The following is a 9,209-nucleotide window of genomic DNA, read 5'->3' as shown; positions in this document are numbered from 1 at the left end:
TTTTCAGTTTTCGAGGATAACTGTTAAGGACCTCATGTCCTTCCATTAAAGAGATCTTCATGTTTTCCATCAACAAGAGTTAAGGAGCTCATTTTTTAAGAGAGTGAGTAAAAGGTGTAAAATATTTAATTAGGAAGCTGGTGAAACACTCGAGTAACTATCGAAGGCTAAAAAACACCCGTAAAAAGGATGATGACCTACGATGGTTCACGCTTTTATGCTAAAATACCCTACGATTAACTTTCATCTCATTAACGCGACGCACAGTTGACATCAAAGGTTTGTCAGATGTTTTGTTTTGTTTCTCTTCCTTCTTTTAAGCAGTTATTCCTTTTAAAAGAATACGTCTTTGAAACATTTTTTAAGTTGCCTTTCCACTTTAAGGAGTATCGCTCTACATCTACTTTTCTGTGAATCAAACTTGCAAGAAAACGTATATGAAACTTTCCCACTTGAATTACGTGTCAGGGATTTGGGTTCGTTTAACAGGAATATAGAAGCCGTTTATGATATTCTGATCTTCAAAAACTTACACGTTTAAAGAAACAGAAATTTGTTTCGTTATAAGGTTAGCAAAAAAGTGCCTTGTATTATAGTAGGAGGTACTAGTAGGATTACTTAGAACATACTGTGTAATTATTCAATTTTGATGGAAAATCAAAGTTATAAAATTCGGCAAACCTAGATTTACTGTGAGTACTGATATGACGGTACGTCCCACTGTTACAGTTGAAATTAACTTATAACTGAAAAAAGCGCTCCAATCGCAAAGCTCAACGAAAAATGATAGATTAACGATAAAACAGAACTTCAAATATCTCTTGGTGCAATAAATATAAAAAAACAAACAGTTATATTTCATGGCAAGCACAAAGAAATGAGCTAAACAACGTATTAAAATGCTTGTTAAAACAGAAGGAATAAATTTAGTGGAAAATACGTAAACATGTTCATATCTTATTATTTCAAGGATTCATCTTTGTTCTCCGTCAAGTCCTTCAGAAATCAGTGCAAAACGTAGAAAAAACTACACAAGAAAAACGTGTTGACAATAGTTCACAGCGTTGCGATTTGTTTGACTATTTTAGCGACGAATCCGTATTTTCTTCAATGAAACAAAATAGAACGATATTATAAAATAGATCTCCAAAGAAAATAACGGAAAACTGAGCTTAAAGGACTTCTCTGCATTTGCATGTCAACAGTTCACGAAACACAGCAACGCGAAAAACCACGGCGTCGCGATCTGTTTGTTTGCCTACTTTAGCTAGGAATCCGTAAATTCTTAAATGACGCAATATAAAACGAGAGTAGAAAGTAAAACTCCAAAGAAAATAACGAATGTCAACCGAAAAAGCGATTTCAAAATTTTTTTAAGTTCAACGGCGTGTCAACAGTGCAAGAAAACCACGAACTCGAAAGCAGCAAACGAGCAAAGTGTTGTCCTCAAAATCATGTGAATACTCGCCTTTTGAAGAATAACCAGGCTTTTCATTCCATTGCTGATGTTTTTCCTTCTCTTTGCTTCTGTTAGTACGCGAAAGCTTGAATTTTAAGAGGACTGGCGAAATCCACTGTTTCGTCGCGCCGTAGTAAAAACATTTCAATTACCTACGAGAGTTTCACCACGGAACAGATTTCGGACCGAGAAAGATCTAAAAAGCTGGGGCCCGTTTCTCGAAAGTCCCGAAACTTTACGGGCCATTTTCGAATGTCACAATTCCCTCCGTATCTCAAGAATGGAGGGGATTTAAGTCGTCAAACTTCTCAGTTAGTTTGCTTTTTGTTACCTTAAAAATATTTTAAAAGATCGGCGTTCCTGGACAAGCGGTTGGCAGATTCACAAATGGCTTTCCGGGTCCGAAAAGTTTTCGGGACTTTCGAGAAACGGGCCCCTGGACCGGCTACGAGCGCGCGATTAGCCAATCAGATTCAAGGATTTAGGATTCCGACCCGCTAAGATGCTTCAGAAAAAAAGCTTTACCTGCTGTGAGATGCAGGTCTTCATTGGTGAGATTTAGTGCTTTGAAAACTTTTGTGGAAAAAATGCTAAATTGTTACCCCTTAACTTAAAGCCAGCAAAAACCGAAACATTTTTCCAGCAGTGAAAAGATCATTTAATAGTTCCTTTTGAGCAGTATTTCTTTGTGTTTGACTTGCTTCCGCCGAAAAATTATTCAAGTTGTTTTCAGCTGCAGTTTTTCGTTTATATAAGCCTTGCGTGTTCCTAATTGTATTTTGAACCGTGTTTCACTTTCCCAGTTGAAATTCTAATGTCGTTGTGGGGGCTCATTCAACGGATTGGACTTCTTTTCCTCTGATGGTCCGTTTTTAAAAAAGTTTAAAATATGAGTTAAACGTAATCTGAGTTTTATTGTAGGACCACCCTGCATTATTAGCGCAGTCAGTAGTATGACACTGAGCCTTGCTCGTGAGTTTTTCAAAGAATGCTTAAGCTAGAAACCTTCTTAAATGCTTAACCGCTTAAGAGAAATAATAATATCTTGGGCTAGAACGTCCTCAGATAACCAATTTGCCAGTTGAATATTTTAAGACTTGATGATAATTTTTATGCCACTGCAGGTTAAAATATTGCTTTGTGACAAATATGAATTATTGAAAAGTATGACAAATAAACTGGCTAACATTGAGAGGAAGGAGAAAAAAATCTCTCTCTTTTCCTATTTTTACATTTTTTTCCAGACAACAGTGGGTAATTTTTTTAGTTCTCGAGGATATTAAATGTTAAGGACCGCAAGTACAAAAGGGATCTTTATGTTTTCCAACAAGAAGAGTATTTACTAGCTCATTTTTTTAAGAGAGTAAGTGAAAGGTGTAGATATATATTAATTAGGAAGCTGGTAAAACACTCAAGTAACTATTGAAGGCTAAAAAACACCCGAAAAGTATGATGTAATAGAGTACCATTCACCAACGATGGTTAACGCTTTTATGCTTAAATACCCTGCGATTATCTTTCATCTCATTAACGCGAGTTACAGGTCAGTTGACATCGAAGATTAGTTAGATGTTTTCTTTTGGTTCTCTTTCTTCTCTTTATTCCTTTTAAAATATTACATCTTTGAAACAACGTTGATTAAGTTTGCCTTTCCACTTTTAAGGAGTATCGCACTACATTTTACTTTTCTGTGAATCAAACTTGCATGAGAACGTGTAAGCTCGTGTACGAAACTTTCCCACTTGAATTACGTGGCATGGATCTGGCTTCCTTCAATCGTAATTCTAGTACTTGTTTATTACATTCCGATCTTCAAAACCTTACACCTTTAAAGAAACAGATATTTTTTTCTTTTTAAGGTTAGCAAAAAAGTGCCTTGTATTATAGCAGGAGGTAGGATTACTTAGAACATACTGAGTAATTATTCAATTATGACGGAAAATCAAAGTTATAAAATTCGGCAGACCTAGCTTGACTGCGAACAGAATATGGAAAGTAAGTATGTCGGGTTCCTCAATAAAAGAAGAGAACACCTCAGTCTCCGTTGTTGGACTTGGCCCATGTTTTAAATGAAAATGCCCGTATTTTTTTTCTTGAAGTCCATCATAAGAGGAGGGTTTTTTTTTCTGTCGTTGACAAAAATATTTCTTAAAATCTCTCTGCGCGAGGAGATGAAACACGGTTTAAAAAGGGCTGAACTAGACTATTTAAACCAAGAAATTGTTGCTAACAAGGAAAACTGTGGTGAAATTTGGAAAATCATCCGCCGAGCGCTAACGGATAAATCAAACCAGCCCACGCCCGAGTCAAAAGACACAATAGTCCTTGCAAATGAGTTCAATAAATTTTTCATTTCTGTCGGGGCGAAGGCAGCGAGTGATACAGTGACCTTAGCTAGATCTCACGGGCTGCCAGACAGCCTACCACGTCAAAATGCTTGTGCTCCCGCTGGTAACGAAGACCTGATTGAATTTCAACAACTGTCGAACTCGAATGTGCATGATGTTCCTGGCTCCTAACAAGGTTCCCGGGTATGATTGGGTACCCTTGCGAGTGATCAAGGACTGTCTCCCTTCTATCCTACCAACCCTAACAGGCTTATTAACACCTCATTTACCACATGTGTTTTGCCACGAGCCAGAAACTTGAAGAAGGCGATCCTGAGGTTCCCGGTAATAATCGCCCCATGTCACTGCTTCAACAAGTTCTCTCGAAAGTAATAGAGAAGATCGCCTCGAATCAGTATAATAACTATCTTACTCAAATGAATCGACTGACGCAGCATCAAAGTGGCAATCGGAAAAAAACTTTTCAACCGAGTCTCTAGGATTATTACTTCATACAGGGGATATTTTGAACTGAGCAAATGAATACTCAAACATTCGTACAAAAAATAAAAGAAATTACGAGGGGCATGGTCACGTAGGGACTAGTGTCCACGTGCAGGGGTAATTGATTCCATATATCCGTGACAGGTGAGTGCTCATTAATAAACGAACAAAAAGTTGAAAGGCTGTAGGCGAGGAAAAACTGGTTGGGGGTTCTAGCTTACAAACATAGTTCCCTAGTTTAACCATTCTGTTAAAGTACGAGGCCTGAAAAGTTGATGTTTTGCAAAAAGGGGTGCGAAGATTTAAGGAGTTACTTAGTCTTCTACGACCATGGAAAACCAAAGATACATAATTCAGAACATCTAAATCGGTACTACAGTAAAGGCATTTATAAAAAAAAGATCAAATCTTCAAGTTCACGACATAGAAAAGTGGAAGTAAGTCTAGCAAAGTCAGCCGCTCTTTGTACGACGTCTCGCCTCTGCGCGTGCGTAAATCCACCTGCTTGCACGTCTCTGCACCTGTTCCACCTTAGCATTCACAGTAACGTAAGCGGCCGACCAGACTTGGGTGACGTAACACAGCTGTGACTTGACCAAAGACAAATAAAGTGAGTACCTAACAGAGACGCCAGTAAGCAGGCAACAAGACCGTTTAAGCAAACCAAGAAGCTTGTTTCCTTTCACAGTGATAGTGTGGATGTGTGAGTCACAAGGGAGCGTAATACTTTACTACTCAAGCTAAAATGCTCAGGCACCTCATCGCCCTTGTTGTTTCGTTTGTATATGAACGATCTCTTCTCTGTTATCAAGTATAGTCATATTCAGTCGAACGTAGGCGATACGAAGATCTCAGTATCTGTCGTTTGCTGCAAGAGATATTGACTCGTGTTTGGCACAAGTTGAAGAGGACCTGCGTCGCATTGCCGAGTGGTGCTGTGTTAATAGTCTCTTTATCAATCCAGACAAAACAAAATTCATCGTTTTTCAGCTGATCGCAAGGTTGCCAAGCCTAGTCACATTTTGGGTGATCGCTTACGGGAGGTTCGAAGGTATATCCCTCGCCAGATTGCCTGGATCAGTGAGTTAGTGGCGTATTTTACTGTTTCAGATTTTAAAAAAACCTTCTTCACATAAATCTTACATATTTAACTTTCTACGCTTGGAATGGTCTTCCTCAACTGCTTAAAACTAAAATTATAAATTATCAAAGCTGGAATTTGGATATCGAGATGAACTTTGCACTCTAAACTAGAGGGGCTGGAAATAGTTAATCTTCACCAGAAAAGCGTTTTACTTGATATTTTGTTTTAAGTCAAATATTAAAATAAATATGCTATTTTCCAAGTCGTGTCACGTGCCTTCAGAATAAAAAGCCTATTATACATTTTCGCTTCATTGCCACCCGCCTGGTCAGTTATATCACGAATTAACCATTTCTACAAGCCCTTGACCCATGTTGACCCAGTCCTTGAGCTAATGGAGAGTCCATTAATAAGGCAAATGACACTACAAGGGCGCAAATAAACAATATTCCCAAAAAAAGTCATGTCATTATCATTATTATCAATAAACAAGGCCAAATGATATCAAGAATGCGAGTTTTAATAATACAAGCTAAGTGAATAACGAATTCAAAGTCACTTCAAATCATCATGTAAGTGTTGATTGAACAAGCTATTAAAGAATCAACTCAGTCCAGTGAACTTATTTAGAAAAAAAAAAGCGTAAAATCGTCTATAAATAATACTAGGCATATCACAAAGTTGAAGCAAGAACCAATCAGCTGTAGAGCTGATAATGCATAAGCAGCCCGCTGTCAGTCTTTTGCGGCCCGCTGAGCGTATGTTTTGAAGAAGCCGATTTTCTATTTGGCCGCGTATATTGATAATAATGGGGCTTATCACATGTGGTCATCTACGGCCAACCAATGGCGAGATTGCATGTCAATTAGGTCAATAATCAAATCATCTCTCTGCGATGTTTAAAGGGAAGATCATTGTCTTGCCAGTAGGTCAGTCACCGAATGTTGGTAATTCCACAATAACATCACGTTGTTTCCAAACCGTGGTAAGTAGGTGACTGGTTATAGAATGATCCGTGATGGTAAAAGACTTTTTGTCCTTACGTGTCAAAGTTGTAAAAAAAATTGTATTTTCCATTTAGTATTTTAAAATAAATAGGTGGGTTAACATTTATTTTATCCGAACTTTGCGTCTTCAGCACAATTGTAGATAACGTTTGTTTTATTATTTCAATAATGCAAAGATACCTAAATTTTCTAGTGCCATAAAAATAATTCTAAACCTTTTTTGAAAGTAACGCTTTGAGTGATAATGAACAAATGTAAAATCATATGTAGAACTGGTAGGATCATATCATGATCAAATGTCAGGATGATAGCCCAACCACTCTAAATTGTTTCTGAATAAATTTCCAAAAAAGTCATTGAGTTTGGTATCGTTTGCTTGCATAAAAAGAAAGAAAAATTAGAAGAGTTCAATGTCGGCGAGGGAAGAATCCCCTCCCACGCCACGCCACGATGAGAACTTCCTACTTGAACTCCCCGGTAGTTTCAATGCCACTCACCTGGTCAAATTTATCGCGAATTAACTATTTGGACCAATTGACCCACACCTTAGACTTCTTTTGAGTCCATTGACCAGCAATTGAAAAATGAGAACTTTACGGAACTGTATCACATGCAGTCATCTGTGGCAAACCAATGGCAAGACTGCACATCAGCTTCTTTTAATAAGTAATCGTATGTTGTTATCGAGAGTGTCTAATCGGCGTGGGTGGGTGGGTCGTGGGTTGTGAGTCGTGAGTCGTGAATCGTGAGTCGTGGGTTGTGTGTCGTGGGTCGCGGGTCGTGGTTCCCTAACCCTAACCCTAACCCTTTTTTTTTCTTTAATCAACACTGGAAATTCTCGAAACAGATAAGACCTAATACCTAACACAAATTTGGACCCAGCACCGAGGGAGCTATTTTTATCCTCAAACAAACACGACCCACCACCCACCTACCCACGCGATTTAGTCTCACCCGTTGTTCTCTCGGTGGTGTTAAGAGAGAAGATCATTGTGTTGCAAGTCCGTCAGAACCGGACGTTTAATTGATTCAAGTCTTTTCCGTCTTCCACAGCACCATATTGTTGTGTCCAAACCGTGGTAAGTACGTTAATGTTGTCGAATGTCCCGTGCTATGTTCTAGTAAAAGTGTTTTGCCCTGTTAAGTGTCGAAGTTGTCATTAAAATTGTGTTTTCCATCTATTAGTTCAATTACGCGTGCTAAGTTTTATTTTTGTCCAAAACTTACAACCTTTTGGATACATTTGTAGACATATCTTAATTTAATCAGTAAAAGTATTTAAATGAAACGGCGTTCTCAGAATTTGTCATTATTTTTATAGCCTTATTTAATTGGAGATGATTCCCAAAATGATGTTCGTTCTGCTTGCCTCAATGGCCGTTCTACTGAGAGCTTTTTGTGACCAAGGTGAGTCTTCTGCCTTTCTACAAGACACATTCAACAGCATTTAAGACACAAATAGTGACCCATTTTCGATGCAGCTCACCGTTTAGACTGTCTGCGTTAGTTAAAGAAAGTGATTTGTCAACGGCTCACTCATGATCTAGGCGCCTAAATTTTAAGCAGACTGCTTGGATTCATTTACTGTGTCCCTCTGGGTTTGTTAGGAACGGATTCAGTTTTATTGAAGTTTACGGCACTGAATCGCACTTTAAATAAACTTTAGTGTGTTATATACCTTTAGGAGCATTGATGCGTAGTATGGCGCGGTATTTTTACGAGTCACCAGACAGTTAGTTTAGTCTCACGAGTAAAACATCCCTCCATAAACACACCGAACCATCTTATAAGCGAACTATTATTCAACAAAGGGAAAAGTTTCTAGTAATTAATTAAGATTTCGCGTGATTTTTGCAGTTTTGCAGATACGTCAAAAAACGAACCTTGTCAAACTGGTTATCAAGCAAAGCATTTGAGCTTTACATTATAACAAATTCTTCAAAGCAAGCAGAGATGGACCAATAAATCACAATATCTTCAAGGCCTTAAGAACTTTAATATCACAGGAAGTCTTAGCCTTGCAAAATGAGAGAAAAAGACAATGATCGTTTAAAACGAAAATCTCACCAAGTCAAAAGTTTTTCAAAAAAGCATATCAATCATTGGCATGTCAGAATCATTTACTTTGATTATTACATCGCTCTAGACCCCAGACACCCCTTCTTTCGCCGCTTAGTTCGTCGAGCATAATTTTCGGCATAATGGTACGAATTTTTGGTCAAATTTACGAGCATAATGTGTCTAATTCTAGAGGGTTAGTCATAAAACTTGTCAAATCGGTTTTATATACTCGTTTAGGCATTTTTTTTTAAATTAAATGATTCAAGTAACGAAGCTGAATGATAAAGCGGCGTATGTTCTCACTATTTCAAATATCATCATGTGGATGACGTCGTATCCAGTAAAAAATATCAAGTCATTATAATCTGAAAAGTAAGTTTCGATCGTTCAACGACCATCGCAGTTGTGATGAGAGTTATAACAACAATGACCATTGAATTGTAAATTGTATGTCTTGTTCGAAATTGAAAGTGTTCATTCATTTCTTAAAATTATTAACTTGCCTGCTTCTGTGAAGATCGTTATGAAAAATCATCAAACCTGTAAGAACTACCAGAACCACCTGGTCTTGAAAGCGCCTTAACTATCATGAAGTTATACTTAACATTAATTAATCATTAATTGTCTGCCGCCTAAATACATCATTTTAAATTAACCTCTTCACCAAAAGGTATTGTTTTTTAATAAATGTCCTCAAAAGTGTGGTTCGTATATCTTGAGGTCATTTTTTTTTATTTGAAAGCGCTTAGTTCGTCTGTGAGTGCGCT

At 37.7% G+C, this 9,209-nt stretch overlaps 1 long non-coding RNA gene across 1 annotated transcript; it reads left to right on the top strand.

The window, feature by feature from the left end:
* Positions 1-208: 208 nt before the first annotated feature.
* On the top strand, positions 209-7,800 carry LOC137994602 (uncharacterized). Its single transcript, XR_011122152.1, has 3 exons — positions 209-279; positions 7,435-7,460; positions 7,703-7,800. It is a non-coding gene; the product is annotated as an uncharacterized lncRNA (long non-coding RNA).
* Positions 7,801-9,209: the final 1,409 nt, after the last annotated feature.

The sequence above is a fragment of the Montipora foliosa genome, chromosome 3, assembly GCF_036669935.1.
Source record: "Montipora foliosa isolate CH-2021 chromosome 3, ASM3666993v2, whole genome shotgun sequence".
NCBI classification, from domain to species: Eukaryota; Metazoa; Cnidaria; class Anthozoa; order Scleractinia; family Acroporidae; genus Montipora; species Montipora foliosa.
Note: the sequence above shows the minus strand (reverse complement) of the source record. Positions and strands in the feature narration are given on the sequence as shown.